Source organism: Sceloporus undulatus, chromosome 9 (assembly GCF_019175285.1).
Source record: "Sceloporus undulatus isolate JIND9_A2432 ecotype Alabama chromosome 9, SceUnd_v1.1, whole genome shotgun sequence".
NCBI classification, from domain to species: Eukaryota; Metazoa; Chordata; class Lepidosauria; order Squamata; family Phrynosomatidae; genus Sceloporus; species Sceloporus undulatus.
In genome coordinates, this window is record NC_056530.1 from 15,483,611 (window position 1) to 15,501,925 (window position 18,315).

Below are 18,315 nucleotides of genomic sequence, written 5' to 3' on the forward strand. Positions count from 1 at the left end.
CTCTTGGACAGAACCTTTTAAGGCCAGAGAAAAACCAGGAGCAGATTCATGCACCTAGGTTCCCCACTGAAGGCAGAGCCTCTGGATCCTGCTGATGTTTGTGGCCCATGGCCTCTCTGCTCCCCCAGTGTTGGACTCAGGCATCTGGGAGGCAGAGGTCCCCCACAGGTCTGAACGGTGGGGCCTTGGGAAGAGAACAACAGCTGCACTTGGAGGCCTCTGCACTCAACGGCGCTTCCAGCTGTGCACCTGTCTGGACTTGTGGGGCTGCCCGGATCAGAGCGCGAGCAGCAGCCGGTCCTGATCTACCCATCCTGATAAGGGAGGAGGCAGCCCAGGTGCTGCGGGGGGGGGGGGGTCCGGGTTCAGGATCTGGGCAAGATCATTGGGGACAGCCTTTGCCAAGTATGGAAGTCTGTGAAGGAGGGAGGGACCACCAAGTGTGCATGTGTGCATGTATGCAGGAGGTCCCACAGTATTCACTACACCCAGGAAGCATTTCCAGCTGGAAGACAGGACTGAGACCCTGGAGAGCTGCTGCTGGTCAGTGTGCATGCCCAGGCCAGAGAGAAGAAGGACAAACAGTTTTGCCTCCCAGAGAAGAATGGGAGAAGGCAGCCTTTGCCAGATCGGAGCTGAAAAAGCCACACTCCATTCATGCACAGGCGGCAGGGCCAGCCAGCAGCCCTGGAGGGAAGCGAGGCCACAGGTGGAGGCCATGGTTTCAGGACTCCCACGCTCAAACACGGCTGCCACACTGGGTGGCTGCATTGCTGTCTCCGCTTCTGGTGGCCGCTTCCACACTCCCTTCTTTCATGCAGAGCAGTGCTCCTGGGATGGAGTCCAGCTTCAGCTCCGCTCTGCCTGTTGCACAGTCAGATGTTTCTGGGTGTTTTGAGGCCCAGTCCTGTGGTTAAGGAAAGATCAGACAGAGCCCTTCTCCAGGCAGTGTCAGGGTGCTATTGAAGCAATTCAGTGATCAAAAGTGTTATAGCCAGTTTAAAATATAAGCACACCACCACCATTAAATAAAAAATCAACACATTATTTCCCACCTTAAAAATCCATCCTCAAAGGAACAGGGGGGTCTTCACTTGCCTGTGAAAAGCAGTAAGCCTGGGGGGAGCCACCAAGAAGGCCCCGTCTCCCACCAAATCTTCCCATGAGGCTGGTGCGAGACAGGGATCCCAGAAGATGACACAAGGTGGGCAGGCTCCCATGGGGAGAAGCCAGGCCACCAGACAGCCTAGGCTGGGCCATGTAGGGCTTTGCAGGCTATGACCAGGACCAGCAGGGCAGCCCCTTTAATCCTGCTATACAATGCTCTCTCTGTTTGGGAACCACCGCCTGATGGGAGAGGATCTAGAAACATCAGTTTGAATGCAACGTGTTGACAACTGCTGAAGCAAAGTTTTCCCTCAGTCTCAGGAGTTTAGCCATGACAAGCAATATTAATGAACTGAGTTAATTAAAAAGCATTTTGAGATGAAACAGGCTCTCCTCCCTATAAACTGCTCTTGTACATTAGACAGGCATTATGGAAATATCAGCTTTGCGGAAATCTACCTCCGAATGTAGCCATTTATAAAAGCTCCCCTAGATGCATGGATAGCACCAATTTAGGTACCCTCAGCCTGCCTTTGAAATCCATGTGCCAGGTGCTGCCTGCTGCTTGGAGGCATGAAATTGGGACCGTTCCAGTCTCTCTGCCTTTCCTCTCTCTCAATTTCATAGGATTAGCAAGAAGTGTTTGCGGATTCTGGGACCGGCATCAAGGGCTGCAGCCAACAGGGCCACAAAAGGCATGACCCAAAGTCCAAAGGGCATGACCCTCCCCAGCATCTCCACAAGGCAAACTGCTCCCAATGGTGGGACACAGGTGCTGGTGGTTGGAGTGAGGGGGACATTCCTGCAGATGCCCAAGTCCCAATCTATTTCTGGGTCATGCCCTGGGGCCTGGTCCTTAAACAGGTGTTGCTGCAACAAAGCAGGGAGGGGGCTGAGCCAAGCTGGGCTTGGCTGTGGGAGAGCCCCTCTGTCTCCATAAAAAGCATTCCTGGAAAGTCACAGATCCCCCCTCCCCAACACACACACACAACCCCACTATGGCTCATGCACACACACACAACCCCACTATGGCTCATGCAAACTGCCCCACTATGGCCAAGCATGGCCTAATCTCTGCCCCCACCGAACAACGCAGCTTCCCATGTTTACTGAGAGAATCAGTTCCTCCAGGACCTGCTTCAAAGAATTACGCCATTAAAAAATGGATATGAATTATGGATGGAACGTGTGTGCGTTAAGAATATTGTATCTGTAAATAAACTGTGGGTAAATGGAGCAAAGACCTGGGGAGGGCCCCCCTCCGTTCCCAGATCACGTGACTCCTGACCCCAAATGCAGCACTATGGCTTCCATTTCTTTTCTCCCCCCCCCCCCCTTTTCTTTCTTTCTTTCTTTGCCTTCAGAAAGATTTTTTAAATACAGACCAATGACTGAATATGTAAAAAGGAGAAATATATCTCTTTTTAGTTCTAGATAATTGTCCCTACAAAAGAAAACAACAAACCTTTAATTACAGCTTGCATGGAAGAAAGCTTGATTTGTGCCCTCTGCCGAAATGCTGAGGAGTCGGATGTAAAATATTTGTAATATTTAGGGAACCCAGAGTTTTACATAAAAGTAAACAGCCTTGCCTGAAGGCACAATTTCCAGCAACACAATAAAATGTGCAGTGAATTTATGGCGGCCATCCATTAGCTCTTACCAAGGCAACATCGCCCATATCTGTCGTCCATCATTATAATAGAGGGTTAATGCACTGAATTTACATAAAAAAAGTCATATTGTCGGCATGAATTATTTACACTCTCAGCTGTTTTTACAGCTTGGTTTCAAGCTGGATTCTGGGAGAGATTCTGCCAGTAAATTACTCTGTGGAGACCCAGTAGTAGAGCAGCAAATGGAGCTGACAAGGAAAGGGAAAGGAAAGGAAAGCAGGAAGGGGATGGCAGGAGTCAGTGCCCACAAAGATGCCAGGGAGAGAGACAGAGAGAGAAACAGATTTCCCTAGGAAGTGCTTCCCTGTGAGGGACTGCTGGGCTGGGAAGAGTGGAGAAAGGAGAGAAGAGAAGAGAAGAGAAGAGAAGAGAAGAGAAGGAAGGAAGGAAAGAAAGAAAGAAAGAAAGAAAGAAAGAAAGAAAGAAAGAAAGATGGAGGAAGGGAGGCTCTTTCCCTCCTCCTTTGCCTCACATTGGGACCCACAGATGGAGGAATCGAGGCAGAAGGCGGAAGAGGGCTCCAGAATCTCCTCCACAGTCCAGGCTTGGTAGGATCCTAAAACTCTCCCAAGGAATCTGTGTCAGAATCCTCCCTCTGCTTCTGGAGCCATAGGAGTTGTGTTCTGTTCACTTTGTGGTGGGTGCCAGGGTGCCCTACATCCCCTCCCCTGGCACACTTAACCCAGTTGAGGCTGGGTTGCGGGAGCGTTTACAAGGTGACCATTTTGGAGATGCTGTCCAGCGACTGGAGGCATTTAAGAACATCCCTGTCTTGACCTCCTTGTGCCAGTGCAGCACACCTACACACACACTCACACACCTCTATGCACAGCCACCCATGGCCTCATCATTCCCCCTCCTCACATCTCCAGTTTCCCCCACTCTTCCCTGAAGGGGATGCCAGAGGCCATGATTCATCCATTGCCAGAGCTGCTGAAGGCGAGGGCTGTTTCCCGAAGGGCCCATTGCAGTCAGCCGAGGTGGGCAGCCCTAGGGTCTGACCTGGCTTACAGATGAAGCTGCAAAAAGATTTGGGCAGCAAGAGGAAAACGGAGCAGCTTTCGCCTATCAAGGTGTGTGCGGCTGTGTGTGTGCATGTAGGAGATATGATGGTTATTCATATTCAGGCCAAGGTACAAGAAGAATAGGCCAGGGTTGGCTCAGGTCTATCTCAAGGCCCTGTCACCATCATCATCATCATCATCTTCATTATCATTCCCCCCATGGAGTACCCCCTCCACGGATCCCATGCCCCAGCTGCCCTCCTGTGGCCCTTCCCCCTGCCCAGGTGGCTGACTGGTGCCAGGAACAGTTGAAGATCACCCCCCCCCCCAAGATGTTCCCTCTTTTTCCACTCTAACCAGTACCACCCTGGGAGGGGGGAGTGTTGAGAGAGGCAGCCCAAGGGCCACAGAAGCCTCTCCTCCCAAAACCTGTGAAAAAGGCCCTTCAGGGCCAAGGCTGGGCTGGGCACAGAGGCCCCTCTCTGGTTGCCCCAAGGAAGGGAGAGGCGGCAGCTGACTCTGGAGCAGCACAAAGTCAGCCAAGGGTGAGCTTGCTCTCCTGGAGGCCCATCCTGCCCTTTGTGCCAACTGGGAGGGGCAGTGCTTGATGGGAGACCCAGAGAAGCCATTTCCCCGCATAACTCTGGGCATCTCCTCCTCCTCTGCAGCAGCAGGACTGCCAGGACAGTTGACTTTGGCAGCCCAGACCCCTGGCCATGCCACTTGGTAGAAAGGGGGCTCATTCTCCCAGAAGGGAGGTTGAGCAGTGCCCTTGCCCCCCCCCCCCCATGAACTGCATCTTTTTTAGAGAGGAGGCATGTGAGATATGCATGGGGGGCCCTCCTGTCCTGAGACAATGGCAGGCAGGCCCTGTACTCCGGAACACCCTCTTGCATTTCGGAGTCCCCGTCTCTGCAGCTCCTTCCCAGTGGAAGATCCCAGGCTGTGTTCCTCCAGGACCATGGATGTGGTGTGTGTGTGCACGTGTGTATTTCAGGGAGAGAGAGAGAGCAAAGGGTACAGACACCAGAAGCCTTTCTCCACGTTTCAGGACTGGCACAGCCCAGCCGTGGCATCAGAAGCCCCACTCCCACCCCACTCAGTGGCCCCCTCTTCCTCCCTGGGGGTCCCAGCCAAACAAAGGTTGTGTGTGTGTGTTGATTTTGACTGGGCTGCCAGCAGAGTTGCAGTGCTAACTCTGGCTCATCTCCCTTGCCTGATGCATGAATATTCATGAGCCTGAAGCAATCTGCGCCAGCCAGACTCTCTCGCCGCCCTTCCCTCGCACCCTCCCCCCAACACCAAGTATGAGGCTTGTGTGATTCTATATTTAATGTTGAACCGTTTTAGCAATTTTATTTAAAAATGTGTGTGGTGTCGGAGGTGGGGAAGTGCAAGAGAGCCAGAAGGCTGTGTCAGGGAGCACATCCAAATCCATGTGGGATATGGAGGCAGGGAATACAACATACACACACATCCCTCTCCCTCCCAGCTAGTATTATGGGAAGGGTGGTCCTGCCAAATGTGTGGGTCCAGCCTGGCATTCCCTTGCAAGGGTGGCTTAATGGGCACAGGGCTCATTCTCACCCTGGCACCCCTTCCCACATCACTGGAAAAGGCAGGAACATCTTTGGAGTGTATTAGTTATAACCCCTTATAAAGTGCATTCAGTTATAACCTCTTACAATGTGCAAGACTATTGGGGCAGGCCTCTATGGCATACGACTCCATGTCTTTCCCGTACTTCTACCTAGTCAGAACTGTTGCTTTTTCAAAACACAGATTTCACATGAACTCCAGGCCCTAATTAAGGCTATTGGGGCAGGTCTTTTTCACGCCTTTATGAACTAGGAAAGTCCTCCATGAGATCTGCCCGCACTGGGCCCATTATGTCCAGGGAAGCAAGGGGCAGAGGGTTGTGGGCCAATGAGGGTGTGAGGGGGGCACAGATCCCTCGCTTGCCATTGCAGTGGCATTTGCCCTCAAGAGCACTGCTCAGAGGAAGCTGGTCAGGCTACGCAGCTGCTCAGGATGATTGCCACAGCTTTGCCTACTGTCATGAAGCCTTTAGCTGTGGCAGACAGTCCTTCCCAGGAGTATGTCTGAGACTGACAGGTCAGAGTCATAGAATCATAGACACTTGTGTAAGTTCCACTTGTTGGCTGTTGGGCTAAGGAAGTTTTCCATCGATGGCTGCCTAAACAGAGTGCCACAAGTGAGACCTCACTCCTCTTCATCCCAACTAGAGTAGAGCTGTTGAATTGTAGGATTTACTGTTATTGTGCTGGCCTACCATTCAGCAGTTGATGGAATTTACACCAGGATTCCTGCCCTGCAGTTGAACTGTCTGTCAGCGCCTTCAGCCTCCCACTGGGATGGCAGAACCAGCCTTGGTGCATTATTTTCAGTGGAACAAGGGATCTGCCAGCAGACGCACATGGGCAGAAAGAAGCATTATTAGTAGCACAGCTGCTGTGGAATGATGTGAATGAAGATTTACAGCGCAACCCTCCTCCATTGTAGGGTCTCTGTCCTCAACCCAAGGGGGACACAGCATCCAGAGGCACCCCTCCCCTTCCTGCCTCTTCGATCTCACTAGAGTCCTTTGGGTCCCTTCTTCTGCTCCAGTGATTTCCAGCAGACAGAGCAATGGGCCCAACCAGGAGAGGCGCTTGGTGGGACCTCGGAAGAGCTGAGGACTGCCTGCCGGACCCCTGCTGCAAGCATGCCTCCTGCCTCAGTTTCCCAGCCAGGCACCACCATCACCACACCTCCCACCCACCCTCTGCTGCTTTCCCACAAGCTGCTCTGGGCCCCAGGATGCTCTCCTCATTTACAAATATGCAAATGCCTTTCTGTTCTGATATGCAAATAGGGAATCAGAGGCAGCTAATTAGGGTGAAAGGAACAATGCCTGCCAATTAATGGAGCTGATGTTCCCCCTTTCCAACCCTCACCTCCTTCCTACTCTTGGGGTCTCCCTTGGATCTTGCGCAAAGCCACCTCTGAGTGAGATTTCTCACCTAAGAAAACCCTGTGAAATTCAGGTGCTGCCATAAGTTGACAGGTGATTTGAAAGCACATGTACACAGAATGGATGTTTGGGTGGATAAGCAATGTTTATTTCTAAAATTTGGCAGATTTGGCATTTGGCCATTATGCCCCTGGTTCTGGGGAGTCACTTGGGAGACTTCTGACCATTTAAAAGTGTTTTGGTGAAATTTCAAGGCAGCAAAAAGTAAAGATTTTAAATGCATTTTATGCACAATAAGGAATAATTGGTAACAACTAATATGTTACTTTTCAAAATGAACCTGGAGTACCTGCCTCTCCTGCTTCTCTACTTCTCCAGGGTTTGACCTAGGAGCCCCTTTCCTTCTAGACCTGTGTCCTTGAGGTTTACTCAGAAGCATTGTTAGTCTAGTAGTCTTTGGAAAACCCAAGTAAGCCCAGCCTAATGGCTCAACGCTCTCTTTAGGCTTACGGATCCTCCAAAAGGTGAGTGTGGCAGGAACTCCCTTTGCGGAGGTCATGCCCAGCCAGAGGGCACTTTTCACCTACTTGCCAGAACAGGTTTCCTGGCCTGGCCCAGATCACTTTCCAAAATTTCTGCCAAACTATAGGCAGTACAGATCAGGGATCACATTTCAAGATGGGATGAGAAGAGGCTTTGCACCCATTCCTGATCAAGCTCAGGGCCTGAACAGTGGAGTATTTTGGGAAAGTGGAAATGAGGCTTTGAGCAAGATTGGTACCAAACACAGAGCACTGATTGCACAGCCTGAAAACTTCCTGGTGCAATTAGGAGACAGGGAATGAGAGAGAGAGAGAGAGGTGCCCTTCAAGGAAAGAGGGAAAAGAGAGTGCCAGGGGGGACCTGGCATGAGAGAGAGAGAGAAAGTTGACATGCCCAGGCAAAATGAGCCCTTTGGGCCATGAGAAAGGAACCCTGTCTCCTGCTGATCTGCCTCCTCCAGTCTCCAGCTTCATCCCTGGACCATTTCCAGCCACCAGGAGAGAGGAAGGCACAAAATGGCCAAATGCCAAATCTGACCACTCCACATTTTATGCCTCTTCACCAGAAAAAAAGGGGGAAATCTTGACCACAGGTAGGAGCAAAACAAGCCAGATGGAAATGAGCCAAGTAACTGTTTGTTTCCAGGAAGCCTGTGCAAAGGAAATCTGACTGAATTTACTGCTATGGTTAATATACAAGCTACAACTAGATCTGTATACCTGTCCTTGAATTTATATATTTCTGTCTTTAGACATGGCCCTATTGTATTATTGTTGCATTTTCAATGGACTGTACAGTTAAAGGAAGGCACTGGCAAAACCACCTCTGATGATTCCTTGCCTAAGAAAACCCTCTGAAATTCATGGGGTCACCATAAGTCAATAGGCAACTTGAAGGCACTGACACACATACATGAGTGCCACCTGGCATTGCACACTCATAGAGGCCTCTGGCTGGTAGGAGATGCAGAACTGCAGCACAAAAAGAGACCTTGAATGGAGGCCCATTTGTGTAGGTCTCAGTCCTGCATTTGAACCTTTTCCATGGACTGGAGATGGTGGGACCTGGCACCCCCATGACCCCTGGGCAGACGTCTGGATCTTGTGCCTGTGAGGGGCACCCAGGGAGGGCAGCCTACCTACCCACAGCTTCCCAGTGATCTTCTTTCCAGAGTGACCCTGCTTTGGTGGCAGAAGGGAGCCTAAGAGGAGCAGGCTTTTTCAAGGAATTTTGCTCCCAGTCATTGGGATCTCCATGGGCTTCCCTTCTGCCCAGAGACCTGGCTTAATCTCTCCTTCTGGATTTTGTCCTCTCAGTTTGGCTGTTCTTGGGGGTTGGATGTATGGTTCCCTCAGCTCCCTTCAGACTGCCACCCATGGCCTACTTCTGACAACCTGGCAGCCACCTCCCCCAGATAAACATTGAGGCATTTTCTTCTCCCTCCACCCGCAGCAGGTACACTCTATGAATCTCTTCAGTGAAGATGGACTTTGCTGGTGATGTCCAGGGAGTGGCCTGTCGGCCTTTTCCTACCAGCCATGAGTGGCTAAAGGCTATGAGTGATACTCTTCTGTGGGTCACATCTTCTCTGAAGCCAAGAGGTCCCCTGTGAACTTTCTGCAACACTAAAGGAAGCTCATGGCAAGCCAGTCTCATTGGAGTCCCCAACTCTCTTCTCCCTCTCTGAGGACTGATTTTTTATTTCAAAAGCAATTTGATTGAAAACACAGTGTTTCAACAATCATCTAAACACTGGCATCTGTTGTGAGAGACAGACACAGACTTCAATTAGAAGGAATGTTTTGGCAATTCTATTTATTTTATGCATTAATTAAAAATATTGATAAACTGTTTTTCTGCCCTCCAGGGCCACCAAAGTGACAACTTCAGAGCCAACCCAGTTGGTCCACTCCTTCCTTGTTGCAGAGGGAGGAGTGAGATGTCAGCGCTGGGTACAACTGTGTCCACACACAGAAAACTGCCAGCCAGGAAGACAAACGCCACTGCTGAATCTGGAAGTAGTTCCCAACTGCTGAAGTTCTTCCGAAGAGGCTTTTAATCTTAGTTGCAGCAAATATTTACAATCACGATAGAGCAATATTTACACAAACTGGCATAATGCTCCGCCATCAACACGACATCCACACCACCACATTGTGTACTGGAGCATTCATCCTTATATACATAAACACAGCTAGGATTCTGATCCAAGCCCCTGCTAGTGTTTCATCAGTTTCCTATCATGTAGCCAAGTGACAGTGCAGTTTGGAACTGCTATGCTCGTGTTCTGCATGCTCATGTTGCATCAGCTTCCGCAGAGTCAGCATTTCCTCTTTAACCCATTGCATGCACCTGAGACAAAAGTATACTGACATGAGAAGCCCCACATGGCCACTGTGAGCTGAAGCCAAATTGTGGGGGTGAGATGAGGGGCTGAGATCCCCAAGGAAAGAAGAAGGTGCAACTGGCATCATGCAGGAACAGCTAGAAACATCCAGTCCATGGAATCAAACAGTTTTAAGATGAGGGGACCTTGGAAAAAATGACTTGGGAAGGTCCAGATTTGGAAGGAAGGTACATAGTCCAGGGTGGGGAGGGGACTGCCAGGGGGGTGTTCTCCAAGAAAGTCTAGAAGGTTTCCACTGCTGGTGAGGACTTTGCAGCTGCAAGAGACAGTGCACAGAGTCACGTCTGACCTCTGCATAAAGTCAACCCACCCATGTGATGTGGTGTGATCCTGGGCACACTCAGGCTCACAGGGAGCATTGTGCCCTTATGCATGCAGCCTTGAGCTGGGAGGCCCAGGGGCCTGCAGTGGCTGGCAGGGCATTTGCACAGCCGAAGGTAGTGCAACAACCAGACCTGTTACTAAGAGGCAGGTCAGTGTGTGTGTGTGAGAGAGAGAGAGACAGAGACACAGACACAGAAGGGATCCCATGTTTGGTCCCAGCTAGGCATCTGCGACCATAGACTCCCACATGGCCAGCTCTTCCTTGCATCTCTGCTGCTCACTTGATACACAAGAAGGGAAATGGCTGAGATAAAATGGGTGCCCTGGGTCTCCTTTGTCTTCTTCTTCCTTGCCAGGGCAAGGGCTGGAGGTGCTACTGAGGCAGAGGGGGTCTCCTGCAGCCACAGAGTCACAGAGGAAGGGGAAGCCCTTGGAGGGAAGGGGCAAAGTGGTCTACAGGAGAAAAGAGCTCCTTCACTCCTTCCCTTTCTCCCTCTTTACCTCCGTTCTAGCAGAACTTAAGAAAGTTCATTTTGTGGTCTATAGAACCCAGAATTTCTCTGGCTAGGGGATTCTGGGATATGTAATCATTAAATCACCCCACTTTTCCCGACCACTGTTGCCCATTGGTTGGGAGTGAGGTTGAGGGAAGGGGACTTCACACAATGTCCAAAGAGGCCAAGGTTGGCCACCTTCCTGGCGCACTGCCTTCCCTTGGGAAATGCCATTTTTCCCCTGCAAAGGCCAAGCATAGAGATCGTGTACTTTACCTCTTTTTCAGAGGGTGCTGCCCACGCTGGCCCTCTCTTGCCTGACGGTCCATATCCTGGCTGCTCCATCCCTTTCTGTGGTCCATCCCAGGACAATACTGAGGAAGTGATGTGGTTCAGTAACAATGATCTGGTTTCTAGAGGAATGGCTGGTGGAAAATGTTGTGGTAATTTTGGGATGCTGCTGATTAGATGGAAAAAGATAATGCATCAAAGTTGCCTCTGATTTGTTATGGAGAAAAGCGAGCGGAGAGCAATTCCCTGCTAGCATGCTTAATTAAAGCCCTTCGGTGTGACTGTGAACCCCCTCTCCCTCCTGGGCCTGTTGCTGGTGAGGAGAAAACAGGAGCAGATAGGGCCCAAATTCGGCAGAAGGTGCTTCTCTCTTGGCCCCACCAAGGGCCCAACCAGTCAAAGCAGCCCACACAGGGCTGCTGGCACAAAGCCTCTGGCCAGCTCCCTTGACCAAGGCAACACAAGTGTTGCCCTCCTTGCCTGTGGAAGGCTCGTGGCCAGCAGCCATGCTTCTCTGCCCGTCCTGCCCTGAGTGCCCACAGTCCTGAGGCTCACCTTCCATGGGATCCCTTCCCTGCTGTCTGTCTGTCTGTTGTGGGGAGGCAGGGACGTAGCCAGGATTTTAGGAAGGGGGGGGGTCCAGACTAAGTGCCACCATTATAATGAGGCTTGGGCGCAGCGGCGCAGCAGCACGCACCATTCATTTTTCTAATGGAAGGGGGGGTCCGGACCCCAAGAAACCCCCCCCCTTGGCTACATCCCTGGGGGAGGCTCCCTGGTGCTGCCCATATCCTGCCCCAGTTCTGTCCAGGTCCAGCTCTTTCCTCAGAGCCCCTCTTATGATGGCATGGTCGCTGGCCTTCCCCTGGCATGGGTGGCTCTGCTAAAACAAATGACTCCCACAAACTCTTGCCAAGGCTTGCCTTTGTTCCATTCCCTTTTTGGTTTTGGCAACGGCTCAGTCAGCCTCCATTCAGGGAGTTTTTAGCAGCCCCTGACAGGCCTCTGTGTCAGAAGAGGGTCAGCCTACATGGCCTTTGGGAAGACTTCCACATCTGTGTTTCTATGCTGCTACTTCTTTGCCTCTTGTCCTTTGAATAAAGAAAGAACAAGGCAAGCGTTTTAAAATTGATCTGAAGCCTCTCTTGGAAGACTCTTCAGAAATGTTGAAACCCCTCCCAGGTTTTGGGAAGCAGAAAACCTTGCAGATTTGCATCCAGTGGCAGAAAAAACTTCCATGTGTTGGATTTCTCTTGTCAACAAACTGTAGGTGTGCCAAGTTTCATCTTCTGAGTTTTGCCTGGAACAGCGGAGCTATTAAATCACTTGATTTTACATGGCAATCTGCCTGCATTCCAGCTCCTGGGTGATTCCATTTCAACAGTTGTGCCTCCTCCTCCTCTCATGGTTTTCTTGGAATTCGGCTGTTAATAAACCTTGCTAGGTCTATTGAACTCAAGAGCAGCCTGGACTCCAGAGCTTTCCATTGAGGGCCAGCTGGGATGAATTATTTATCTATTCATGCCTCATAGCCTGGGATATTCGTCTCATTGTGTGCCCAACCTCTGGGGACCCCTCCTGCTTCCTGCACCGATTTCTTTGATGCCTGACTCTGGGCAGAAGGCCAGGCCTCTGGGGCCACTTTGGCCTGAAGTTCTGTCCATTGTCTCTTTGGGTGGCTCTCAGAGAATCCCCTGTTCCTGCTGGAACCATGTTGCGGTTGCCACTGTTGTGTTACCTTGTTAGACTGTTGTCCTGCTGCTGTTAATTCAGATCTGAAACAGGGAAGGCCTGGGCACTTTGGCCAAAGGGGCTCTTACTTTGCAGCCCCAAAGGCTTTGCTTGGAGCAGGAGGCCTGGTCTGCAGGCTGCCTTTGCATTTCTTTTACAAGGAAAAGGTAAAACAGCCATTAATGCAATGAACTAAAGATAGCATTAACAGTGACACATAAATTTGGAGTTTCCAAGCTCCCTCTCTGGGCACCTGTGAAGCTCCCCTGAGGCCCGAATCGGGGAGGAAAGACCCCCCCAGGCCAACATGTGAGGAGCTAGAGCTGAGCTTGTGTGTGTGTGTGTGTGTGTGTGTGTGTGTGCGCGCGCGCGCGCCTTGCAAGCCCCCCCCCCGGCCACTCCGTTTCTGCCCCACTCCCCCCACACCCCTTCCCCTTTCCTCGGGGCCTCCGACTGGGAGAGCCTCATCTCCTCCCCACAGCCCCCCATTGTGGTTGGGGAAGGCTGAGCCTCTGCGGGGCTTCTGCACCATCTGTCCCTCTCCGAGGAAGAAGGGAGCTTCCTCATCCCCTAGCTCCCTTCAGAGAATGCAGGGGGACAAACACTGCAGGTGGGGGTCCCCCTGCGTTCCCTGGAGAGTGCTGACTAGGAGAGCAGGAACCCCCCCACACACTTTTGGTTGGTCCTGCCAGCCAGGGTGGGCTTCATCAACATTTTGGGGAAGGTTTGTCCCAGCCCCAAATCTCAGGGTGCGAGGGGGGTTGTTAAGAGGGAAGCAGCCATTCCATGAATGTTGAAGCGACACTTTTTCCATCACTGAAAGCACCCAAGTTTCTCTCCTGCCCCACAATTGTGAACTTGTGCATGCTGCTTTTGTAATTGCCCCTGGAGACATGCCCTGCCTGAGGAGGGGCCAGTGGTGCTTCTAGGGGCAAGTGGCAGGAGCACCCGCCATCCTCCTCCATGTCCCTCTCTGCTGCAATTGCAGGGCAGGCGGCTGGGTGTTTTTTCTCCCTCATCACCAAGAGGGATCCCCTGCTGGGTGCAATCAAGACCATCACACCAGACACAAACACAAAAACACACAGAGAGAGAGAGAGCAGGCAGATTAGCCTTGAATGCGGAGAGGACATTCAGGCCAAAAGTCAGCTTGGTTCAGGGAAAGGCTCAGGCAGCATGCCTTCAGTCTGCCTGTGTCTGTCTGTGGTGGCAGGGCCTTCTGGAAAAGAGAAATGGCTGCTTCCTTGGGGATCCAGGGGAGAAGACTCTTCTTTAGAACTAAAAAGTATGTGTTCACTGACAACAATGATGTCCCCCCCTTGCACATCAGTCACTCTGGTCAATATTTCTGTGAGGTGCAAACTCCTAGGACATGGGGTGGGAAGGAGAAATAAGATTCTGCCCCAATTAAGGAAATGGAATATTCAAATGGGGTTTCCCTGGACGGTCACCACTCTCACAGGGCCACCTGGAGTAAGAGTGCCTGCTCTGTTCTACACAAGAGCCAAGGAGAACAGGCAGGGAGCATGAGCCTGAGGAGCAGCCGTCTTCTCTTTTTACGCAACCATGGACACACACACACGTGTGTGTCAGCCCCCAATTATCTCCAGATAGAGTTTTAAGGGCACACGGGGGAAGGGGGAGTCACCTTGAAAGGCATTTGCAGCTTGGGGGGTGTAAGCAAAGGCCCCCCTGGTCACAGGGACGCTTTCCAGTCAGTCCGACCCCCTCTGACCACCCTCTGGCCAGGACAGGTGCTCCAAGGCTACAGGCCAGGACTGGCCAATGGGAACTACCTGGGACTCTGGGAGCTAAGGTGGGCTCACTCACCCCATGGAGACCCCCCTGGACCAAGGACCATTGCACTGGCCTGGACACATAGTTGGAGAGGGCTATGGCCCCGTGGTGACCTTTGGCCACTATGGGAACAATGCTGGGCTAGAGGAGCCTTTGTGGGCCTGATCCAGATTCTCTTCTTGTGTTCTAGCAGGACTTACTTCTGAGAAAATATGTAGAAGATTGGGTTGATTTGGGAAATTCGTAGATTCTGCCATCGCTTTTTTGTATGGGGAAGTGTGTGTGTTCCCTTGAGTTAAAACCACACAAAGCAAATGGTTGAAAACCACTTACTGGACTCACATTAATTAAGATCTTTCCTGCATGAAGGCAGCAAACTCCCGAACAGTTGGTAAGCTGGAAAATGTGATAATATTTTCAACTATAATGTTATATTTTTGGAAAGGACACAGTGTGGCACTCTTCACTCCTACTTGGAAACGAGCAACAAATGAAATGGTGTATATGACATTATGCTTTAATTGTATATTATTCCAGTTAATCCATGTATTTAGCCATAGCTCAAGCTAGGAGGAGTGAAAATGCTGAGAGGGAGGGTGTTCTCAGCCCCAAACCCAGCTGAGGGTCCTGCTGTCCAGCTGGGTCCAAGGGAGCTCCCTCTTCACCCCATACACCACAATTCTCCCACTTTTCTGGCCCTCAGACTTGAAGCTATAAAAATCGTATTTCTATAAGGCCTTTATTGTCCTAGTCAATGGTGTCATTTCTATTCAGGTCACTCTGCAAGGAAGTTGGAGGAAATGAATCAGACAGAGGAGGGGGGGGGCTATAAATATTTGACTGGGGGGGGTTGCATTGCCCCTCCCCAGCCAGACCTGCCTCCTGACTTCTTGCCCAGAGAGCAGCCAAAAGACCCTCCTTTTGGCCCCTCGGAGAGCCTTCAGCTCAGCAGGAGGCCAGCCGGCCTGGCGCATGCTTGCATACATGCGTGGGGAAGCCCCCCCCCGGCAAGGAATCCCACTTGTCCTATGGGGCAGAATAAGAACTGCCCCACTTCTCCTCTTCATCCTCTTCCTTCTCCTTGGCAGAAAAATGCATCTCAGTGGCCCCAATTCAGCACAGAAGGCCCATCTCTTGGTCCACCAGGTGAGCACTCATCTCACCTCTTTGGCTAGCAGGGGTCCCCTCTGGCAACCAAAGTAAAGCAGTGACTCCAGCCACTGAAAAATGGGAGCAGGCTAATTCTTCACAAGGCAACTGAGCATTTTCCTTCACATTTCTGCTCTGTAAGGGCAACAGATCTGCTTTGGACCGATGAAATCATTCTCCACATGCTGAACATACTGGCATTATTGCAGGTACAGAGGCCTTTAGGGTCATACCTGCACAGCGCAAGAGACCTTCCTCCTCTGCTGGGTGAAGCTTCATCTTCTCCTAGGTTTCCCAGGCTGAGTCCATCCCTGCATGAGAAGGGAAACCTGCCTGCTCCATTTTTGTTCTGTTTCTATGAATCCCACAAACCCAGAAAATTGGGGTGCAGCAAACACATAAAATGAAATAAGAAAGAATGCAAGAATGTAATGGTATGCAAGCCCTAAACTCAAACCCAGCTATCAGTAAAATGCAGTGCTGTGCATGGCAAAGTCATGAGGCCGGTTGTCGCAGTTACAGCCACGGAGACACAGAAACCTTCTCCTCCGTTTGGGTCACACTGCTCTGCCACGGGGACTGGTGAGACGTCTCCCTCTCATCACAGAAATCCAGGCATTTTTTGGGATTCACCTTTTCCATAACACACACACAGTTTTATTCATTTCCTAATTAACTAATACTGTACAAGGTTTTGTGTAATTTTTAGTTGTGTGCATTTACTTGAATATAATTTGGAAAATAAAAAGAATCTGTCACTTGTGTCTTCCTCTTAATGAAAATGAATGAGAGAGGCATCCTGTCCCTGGGAGTCTTGCAGACCGCAGGCTGCGTACATTCATACAGGATCCTACTCAATGAGAATTATTTCTTTCCACAGGGCCTTGGTGGAGCTGATGGTGGGACCAGCTTATGGGGCCCAGGTGGAGCTGGGGCTGACCCTGTGAATGCATGTTCCAATGGCAGCAGACGTGTGGATGTGTACACAAGGGATCCTGCCACAGCTGCCCATCAGCATGGCTTAGGAGCAGCTGGGCAAGAGTGTTTGTTTGCGACGCTTCCATCCTGCTTTTGCATTTACAATCCTGTCCCCCAGTTGACTTGCTCAGAAAACCTCCTCTGGGTGCAAGGAGGCAACCGTGAAATTCTGCCACTGATGTATAGAGAAGATGTGGTCTTGTTTATCAGCGTATTTCTGGCCTGGAGAGCTGGGGGATGTTCCCCCTCTCCCTTGCTGCATTTGCCTGTCCCTAGAGAGAGATACGTAGACTGGATCTTATCATCTATCCCTGTGGGGTTAGAGAAAGAAAATCATTTATGTGGAAATTTGCTGGTTACAGTAAGATTGTGATCTCCATGTGACCAGCCGTCCTGATTTGCCAGTGCAGATATTGGTGCAGCCGAGCTAAACACTATTGCAGTTAATTTTGCAGGAAAAAATGGTGATGTGATTTATGGTCTAGGATGTGTTCTCTTTCCTGCTAGATCTGTTGCTTTCTTCACGTGGCACTGTGTTCGAAATGGCTGCTGGTTACAGACAGTGAAGTATCTCAGCCTGGACTGGTCCTCCTCCTCCTTGCTTGAACTTTACAGGACTTATCCAAGGTGCTGAACAATTTGGCAGATAGGACTCAGTGCCTTGGACCATGCTGTTTGAGTTCAGACTGAAGCCCAGAGCATGTTCACCGCTTACTGCCCCCTCTTTCTGCCATGCAGGAAGACTCAGTCCAAGCACTTCGTGTGAGAGACAGTCTCTGACCCTCTGACCCCTCTGACCATCTTCCCCATCTGACTCTCTGACCCCTCTGCCTGGGTGGGAGGCCTTGGTACCAGACAGGGGCAGCGGAAGAGCCCCCAGCCCCACTTGGGCCCTTCAGGAGGAGAGGCCCCTTAGAGATCTTGGAGAGACTCCCCCTTCTTCTGCCATGCAATGGATGGCCACCCAGCCCCAAACACCCCAAATATTGAGCGGATGGGAGTTAGATCGGTGGGGAATGTTCCTGTGGCAAATGATCTTTCCTTCAGGGGACACAGCCTCCCTTTGTGGGTCACCCTTTGCCTGACTCACTGCCAGCCCAGTTCTTTGCCTTTGGCCTCCTTCTGGGCTCTCCCTCCAGCCACTGGAGGCCACTTGGACAAATGCCCCCCAGCTGCCTTAGATGGGGAGACTGGGCTGGGGTTGGGTCATTCTTCCCCCCACAAGTAGCTTAGATGTGCAGCAGAGAGCTTGTTTGCCCCCCATCCACCCCACAGCAAATAGTAATTACTGGGTGCTATAAATAATTGACAGAGATTTAAATATTCATATGTTGTTGGGGCAAGACCCTTCATCGGCCAATTGAGAGACTTTCTTCTGGCAAGATTGAAGGGCTGCCCCACCATTGGAGCCGGAGGGGGCCGGAAGGGGCAGCTGACAGGCGGCAAATATATAATGGCAATTTCTCTCCTTTTCCATATATGGCTGCTGCATATGAACAACCCCCAAACAATACTGGAGGCATTCAATCCATTTGACTAATGCTTATTTATATTTCATACATCCAAGCCTTTCTCACAGGGAACCTGTGGGCACCAGGCCAAAGGGTCCCCAGTGTGTATGTGTGTGTGTCTGTGTCTGTGTCTGCATGTGGCACTGACATGATGGGTGCCAAATAATGCCATAAGGGGACATTATGAGAGTGCCAGCCCCCAACCCCACCCACCCACCCCACTCTGGGGATGGGCATTTGCTGTGGCCCCAACCATAACAGTATAAGGACATATGCACACCATCCTGCCCTACCTGTACGTTGGCCACAGCGTGTGTGTCCCCTACACA